The sequence below is a fragment of the Heptranchias perlo genome, chromosome 28, assembly GCF_035084215.1.
Source record: "Heptranchias perlo isolate sHepPer1 chromosome 28, sHepPer1.hap1, whole genome shotgun sequence".
Classification (NCBI taxonomy): domain Eukaryota; kingdom Metazoa; phylum Chordata; class Chondrichthyes; order Hexanchiformes; family Hexanchidae; genus Heptranchias; species Heptranchias perlo.
In genome coordinates this window covers 5,408,194-5,416,189 of record NC_090352.1, presented here as the reverse complement: position 1 = coordinate 5,416,189, position 7,996 = coordinate 5,408,194, and the positions used below count along the sequence as shown (strand labels likewise).

Below are 7,996 nucleotides of genomic sequence, written 5' to 3'. Positions count from 1 at the left end.
TACTGTGGCCACAAGAGCAGGTCAGAGGCTGGGTATTCCTGAACGAATAAAAAAAACATAACTTCTCTGCCTTTTAAGACCTGCAGCAACACACAGCTGTCAACAAGCTCTCAGCCCTAGGCTCAGCCCACGCCAAGGGCTCGCTGTGCATAATTAACAAGCCCAATCTCAGACCATCCTGCAAGATCCAACAAACGGAAGTGTAACATTCCCCCAACGGCATCAAGGTATCAGTTTGTGGAGAAGTCAAAAAATGAACAAGTAGCTAAGTGGGAAGGATGGAGGAGAAGAACTACCTTACAAGGTTTGTCACAACCTGTACATGTAGCAGCTCCCAGAACAATAATTATTCAGAATTATAACGGCTGAAAATTGTGTTTTCCCTTTCATGGCCAAATTTCGAAAGCACTGTACATGGCAGAAGACACAAGGTCCATGTAAAATCATCTATTCTTTTCCAGTTAATCATGGTTTTTAATGCTGATCAGTGTTTGCCAAATAAGATGTTTCACTTTCTGCCAAATGTTGTGGGCAGCCATTTTATACAGGTCATTAAATTAAAAGACAACGTTCCCTTCATCAAACAGAAAGACTCGGTGCAGAATAGGAGCTGGTAAATAATACTCCATTGCCCAATTAAGGGGCATTTTGCACTAATGTTCAGCTGTGAAATGTATATTCAGTGAAGGAGTAATTGGTTTTAAATTAATAAATACTGTTTGTGTGAAGAAGAGAACATACTGCAGTATTGGCCAAGCTCGTAATTTCTTCGCTCCGCATCAAGAATAGGCCCCTCATACTTTGTTGATAAAATGGCAGCTGCTGTTTGGCATGTCGCTTCTGGCAATTATGTAAATCACCATACAGCACAAGGCAGTTTATCCGTAGTAATTGATGGCAATTGTTTTACAAACTGGAGAAAAACAAGTTAAGATAAGACTGATCACTCCGTGGTTCAAGAAATTCCAGTTAAAAAAAATCACAACTCCCAAACAACCCAATCCACGAACTCAAAAGCTGGCGGCCCCCAAAAAGTTTAACAATTCAAAACACGTACAGCTGAAAAACAGCCCTCTATAAAGGCCTCTGACAAGGCCATTGCCCCAACTGAGTAAGCAGTGGGTGTGGTGGTGTAGTGGTTATGCTATTAGACTAGTAATCAAGAGAACACAAGTTCAAATCATGGCAGTTTGAGAATTTGAAATCAGTTTTATAAAAACCTGGCATCAGTAAAAGTGACCATGAAGCTGTTGGATTGTTGTAGAAACCCAATTGGTTTATTAATGTCCTTTAGGGAAGGAAACCTGCTGTCCTTACCCGGTCTGGCCTATACGTGACTCCAGTCCCACACCCTCTCATGTGGCCTAGCAAACCACTCAGTTGTATCAAATGGAGCAATTAGGGATGGGCAATAAATGCTGGCTGTGCCAGCGATGCCCACATCCCAAGAATGAATTTTCTAAAAATGTTAAATTTCGTTTCAAAAAATCACACCAGCAAATATTTCAAAGCTCTGCCTGAACTTTCCTTGTTCTGGCATATAACGAGTGTGTTTACATTGCGGCTGATTAACATAAGAAACATAAGAGATAGGAGCAGGAGTAGGCCAATCGACCCTTCGAGCCTGCTCCGCCATTTAATAAGATCATGGTTGATCTGATCCTAACCTCAAATCTAAATTCATGTCCAATTTCCTGCCCGCTCCCCGTAACCCCTAATTCCCTTTACTTCTAGGAAACTGTCTATTTCTGTTTTAAATTTATTCAATGATGTAGCTTCCACAGCTTCCTGGGGCAGCAAATTCCACAGACCTACCACCCTCTGAGTGAAGAAGTTTCCCCTCATCTCAGTTTTGAAGGAGCAGCCCCTTATTCTGAGATTATGCCCCCTAGTTCTAGTTTCACCCAACCTTGGGAACATCCTCACCGCATCCACCCGATCAAGCCCCTTCACAATCTTATATGTTTCAATAAGATGGCCTCTCATTCTTCTGAACTCCAATGAGTAGAGTCCCAATCTACTCAACCTCTCCTCATATGTCCGCCCCCTCATCCCCGGGATTAACCGAGTGAACCTTCTTTGTACTGCCTCGAGAGCAAGTATGTCTTTTCTTAAGTATGGAGACCAAAACTGTATGCAGTATTCCAGGTGCGGTCTCACCAATACCTTATATAACTGCAGCAATACCTCCCTGTTTTTATATTCTATCCCCCTAGCAATAAAAGCCAACATTCCATTGGCCTTCTTGATCACCTGCTGCACCTGCATACTAACTTTTTGATTTTCTTGCACTAGAACCCCCAGATCCCTTTGTACTGCAGTACTTTCCAGTCTCTTGCCATCAAGAAAATAACTTGCTCTCTGATTTTTCCTGCCAAAGTGCATAACCTCACATTTTCCAATATTGTATTTCATCTGCCAAATCTCCGCCCACTCACCCAGCCTGTCTATATCCCCCTTGCACGTTTTTTATGTCCTCCTCACTCTCTACTTTCCCTCCCATCTTTGTATCATCTGCAAACTTCGATATGTTGCACTCGGTCCCCTCCTCCAAATCGTTAATATAGATCGTAAAGAGTTGGGGACCCAGCACCGACCCCTGCGGAACACCACTGGCCACTGGTTGCCAGTCCGAGAATGAACCATTTATCCCAACTCTCTGCTTCCTGTTAGATAACCAATCCTCCACCCATGCCAGAATATTACCCCCAATCCAGTGATTCTTGATCATGAGCAATAATCTTTTATGTGGCACCTTGTCGAATGCCTTCTGGAAGTCTAAATACACTACGTCCACTGGTTCCCCTTTATCCACCCTGTACGTTATGTCCTCAAAGAACTCAAGCAAATTTGTCAGACATGACTTCCCCTTCGTAAAGCCATGCTGACTTTGTCCTATTAAATTATGTTTGTCCAAATGTTCTGCTACTGTCTCCTTAATAATAGACTCCAAAATTTTACCCACCACAGATGTTAGGCTAACTGGTCTATAATTTCCAGCCTTCTGTCTACTACCCTTTTTAAATAAGGGTGTTACATTAGCAGTTTTCCAATCTGCCGGGACCTTTGCTGAGTCCAGAGAATTTTGGAAAATTATTACCAAAGCATCCACAATCCCCACTGCCACTTCCCTCAAGACCCTAGAATGTAAGCCATCAGGTCCAGGGGATTTATCTGCCTTGAGTCCCATTATTTTACTGAGTACCAATTCCTTAGTGATTTTAATCGTATTTAGCTCCTCCCCCCCAGAGCCCCCTGTTTGTCCAGTGTTGGGATATTCTTAGTGTCCTCTATCGTAAAGACTGAAACAAAATATTTGTTCAGCATTTTTGCCATCTCCATGTTTCCCACCATTAATTTCCCGGTCTCATCCTCTAAGGTACCTACGTTTGCCTTAGCCACCCTTTTTCTTTTTATATAATGATAGAAACTCTTGCTATCTGTTTTTATATTTTTTGCTAATTTATTTTCATAATCTATCTTCCCTTTCTTAATCAATCCTTTAGTTACTTTTTGCTGTCTTTTGAAGACTTCCCAATCTTCTATCCTCCCACTAAGTTTGGCTACCATATATGTCCTTGTTTTTAGTCGGATACTATCCTTAATTTCTTTACTTAGCCACGGATGGCAGTCATTTCTTTTACACCCTTTTTTCCTCAGTGGAATATTTTTTTTTTGAAAGTTGTAAAATAACTCCTTAAATGAACACCACTGCTCATGTACCGTCTTACCCCTTAATCTATTTTCCCAGTCCACTTTAATCAATTCCACCCTCATACCATCATAGTCTCCTTTATTCAAGCTCAGTACGCTTGTTTGAGAACCAACCTTCTCACCCTCTAATTGGATATGGAATGTAACCATGTTATGGTCACTCATTCCAAGGGGATCCTTAACTAGGACATTATCAATTAATCCTGGCTCATTACACAGGACCAGGTCCAAAGTTGCTTGCCCCCTTGTAGGATCAGTTACATACTGCTCAAGAAATCCATCCCTAATACACTCAATAAACTCTTCCTCAAGGCTGCCCTGCCCAATTTGATTTGTCCAGTTAATATGATAGTTAAAATCCCCCATAATTATAGCTGTTCCCTTATTACATGCCCCGACTATTTCCTGATTAATACTTCTTCCAGCAGAGTTGCAACTATTAGGAGGCCTATATACTACGCCCACTAGTGCTTTTTCCCCTTATTATTCCTTATCTCTACCCAAACTGTTTCATTATCCTGATCCTTTGTCCCAATATCATTTCTCTGTATTACAGTGATTCCTTCCTTTATTAACATAGCCACCCCACCTCCCCTTCCCTCCTGCCTGTCCTTCCTGATTGTTAAATACCCTGGCATATTTCATTCCCAGTCGTTGTCACCCTGCAGCCATGTTTCTGTAATGGCCACAAGATCATACCCATACGTAGTTATTTGTGCCGTTAACTCGTCCATTTTGTTATGAATGCTATGTGCATTCAGATAAAGAACTTTCAAATATGCTTTGTGACACTTAGTTCCTGCTTTTTCCTTCTTGTCCCGATGTTTGTCCTGGATCTCCTTCATCGCCTCGGCGTACTTGCTGAAGGTGCTGCCGAACTTGGACCAGGCTTTATAGGGGATGGTGATGGAGTTCCTGTAAGAGGGCTTCACCTCACTCACTCGCATGAACACGCCGTAATTGTTGGAGCCCACGTCGAAGAAGAAGCGCTTTCTGTCCACGGTGATGGACGTTCCCTCGGGCAACTCAGACTGGCCGCACGGCTCGTCGTCCACGCCGTAGTCGTCGATCAGCTTCGCCAGCGCGTCCCTGAACTCGATGAGCCCTTGGGCCGGCAGGGCGATGGTCTGGCCTTGCGTCCCCCCCCAAGCCGGGGCCTCGATTTAAGGTCTGGCGGATGCGCAGGAAGCGACCTCGCTGGTTCTCCTTCAGGTCCATGTAGTACTTACGGTTCTCCCGCACCAGGAACTCGCTCTTCAGCGCACGGCGGGGCTCGTCGGAGCTCAGGCCGACGTCCGAGTCCGAGAGGCCCAGCTGCACGTAGTGCTCGATGAAATCCCCGAGGTAGTCGCGGAACTCGGCCGCCACCGCCATGGAGAGGGTCAGCCGGCTCTTGTTGCCGCCTGCTCCCACCTCGGCGATCTTGATGAAGCGGCCCTTGGCGTTCTGCTTCACGTCCAGGTAGAAGCGCTTGTTCTGGATGTCCACCCGCTTGGAGGCCAGCTCCTGGGTCTCCTGCTGCTGGAGGTCGGCCATGTACCAATCTATGCACTATGGCCCTATTTGTTTTTCGCCTTGTTTTCTCTGCCTTCCACTGTTGCTTCTTCCCTTTCTGTCTTTTGTTTCTATCCTTGTTTCCCCCTCCTCTGTCTCCCTGCTCAGGTTCCCATCCCCCTGCCATTCTAGTTTAAACCTTCCCCAACAGCACTAGCAAACACCCCCGCGAGGACCTATCATTGGAATTTTAGGTTATAGCTAGAAAAGGGCGAAGACCCAACCTTTTGTAAAGCCATTTGTCAGCATTTTTCTCACAGCCACACTTGAAACTACAGCATATGCAGCCACTGATCCTCGTTCATTTTGAACAATTTCTAAACAGGCCTCACGTAACGAAGCTTATATGCTGACCTACCTTCAGCCCATTAACACTGCACCTTCTAGGGCTCAATTCAGAAATTCTAAATGCATTTACAGTTCACCCTAATTAGAGACAAAAATTGGCTTTTGAAGATGGACTCGGTGTCTTAAAAACTATTTTTTTAAAAATGCTTCTTGGGCCCACACCAATGGTTCAGTTGGTAAAAGGCAGCATTTAACTGGGCCAAGCAGACCTGAAGGGCCATCAATCTAGTCATCGCTACTAAATGATGGATAATCATCAACTGCATACTTTCAGATCATAGGAACATAGAAACAGGAGTCGGCCATTTAGCCCCTCAAGTCTGCTCTGCCACTCAATTAGATCATGGCTGATCTGTACCTCAATTCCATTTACCCATCTTTGCTCCATATCCCTTGATAACCTTACCCAACAAAAATCTATCGGTCTCAGCCTTGAAAGCTCCAACTGAACCCCAGCATCCACAGCCTTTTGGGGGAAAGAATTGCAAATTTCTACTACCCTTTGTGTGAAAAAGTGCTTCCTGATACCTCTCCTAAATGGCCTGGCACTAGGAGGGTGTCAATTTTAAGATTATGTCCCCTCGTTCTCGATTCCCCCACCAGGGGAAATGGTTTCTCTGTGTCTACCTTATCAAATCTTTCTAACACCTCAATCAGATCACCCCTCCATCTTCTATATTCAAGGGTTTCACAATGGGAAATGTGTGTAATTAGTTTGTCAAAATTCATATACTTACCATTGCAGGGGTATGGGGAAAGAGCAGGGAAGTGGGAATAATTGGACAGTTCTTTCAAAGAGCCGGCACAGGCACGATGGGCTGAATGGCCTCCTTCTGTGTTATAAGATTCTATGATTCTATACCCTCTACATCAGCAAATGACAAATATTAGTTCCTGTCATGATCAGTTGACTAAAGCAGTGCCGTCTATTGATTTCTGTACAAATGTTTCAATATCTACCAACTCCCCCACCCCCCCATACAAAAAAAAATCCACTTCAAGAATAGAAGAGTCTTCAATAGACGAGTCAGCGCAACTGAAATCCACAGGTTTTATTGCCTTCAGTTGGGAAATCGATAGGTACATATCACTGTTTATGGATACACCTGATATTTGAATAACAGGATGTTAAAAATGTATAAATTTACTGTAACAAAGAGAACAACTTCATAAAATAAATTAAATTCTTTGTGAACGTCACCATTTAAACACCAGGAAGTAACATGTAATACTCACCACTACTTTGTTTTGCTTGCAGCAATTGTAACTGTATTATAGGTTGGACAACAGAAATTTGCCGATAATCGAGAGTCCCACCCAAATACTGGCCGTTATACCCGTACCAGCGGCATGGGGAAAAAGGGCAAGTAAAATATAAATACATTTAACTTTTCTTAGCCTGAGGCATCACACGCAAAAGTTTCTGTTGGATAAGCAGAGGTTACACCGTCGATGTATTTTTTTCATGGTTTAACACTACCCGAAACAAATAAACAAACTGACTCACTATCCTTCAGAGTACAAATCACTCATTTATATCGCGTGAACAGGTGTAGATGTAACAGGGATTTAATAGCTCCAAACCCAACAAAAGAATTCAATTATGTTTTTGCATAAAACAGGGAGCGAAGCCAATTTTATTATTTTAACTCAGATCCTCTTAAACCTTTGCTTAGGTAATTTGAAATATTCAGATTGTGTTTTGTTTTCCACTGTTACACTTTTTAAAAATTTCAAAATATACTTTATTTCATAAAATTTAAAGATACACACGGTTTACACACAGTTCAAATACAGGGCACAAAATGCAGCACAGCCGTTCAAGGCAATACAGATTGTATACACTATGATCTCATTGTTACAATTTTAAAAACACAGCACATATTTTCTTAATACATTCTGTATAATACGAGGTGGGGTCGCATTATATGGTGGCCTGTCCCCATAGGGCCTTTGCGTAGGTCGCACCTTGCTTCAGTGCATCCGCTGCACATATTCCTGGACCGCGGACTGAGCCAGTCAGCAAGACTCAGTAGTGGACAGCTCCTTCAGCTGGAAGACCAGCAGGTTTCGGGCGGACCAAAGGGCCTCCTTCACCGAATTGATGGTCTTCCAGCCACAGATGATATCTGTCTCGGAGTGCGTCCCAGTGAACAGCCCGTAGAGCACAGCATCCTGTGTTACTGAACTGTTTGGGATGAACTGGGACAGATACCAACGCATCTCTCTCCACACTCCCGCGCGAAGGGGCAGTCCATCAGGAGGTGGACGATGGTCTCCTCCCCGTCGCAGCCTCGAGGGCAGCTCGCGGTGGCACTGAAATTCCGTGCATGTAGAAAGGACCACACTGGGAGGGCCTTTCTCACCACCATCCAGGCTA

At 43.8% G+C, this 7,996-nt stretch overlaps 1 pseudogene; it reads right to left on the bottom strand.

Moving 5' to 3' along the window:
* Positions 1-878: 878 nt before the first annotated feature.
* LOC137344757 (transcriptional activator protein Pur-alpha-like) lies at positions 879-5,250 on the bottom strand (annotated as a pseudogene).
* Between the last annotated feature and the right edge of the window lie 2,746 nt (positions 5,251-7,996).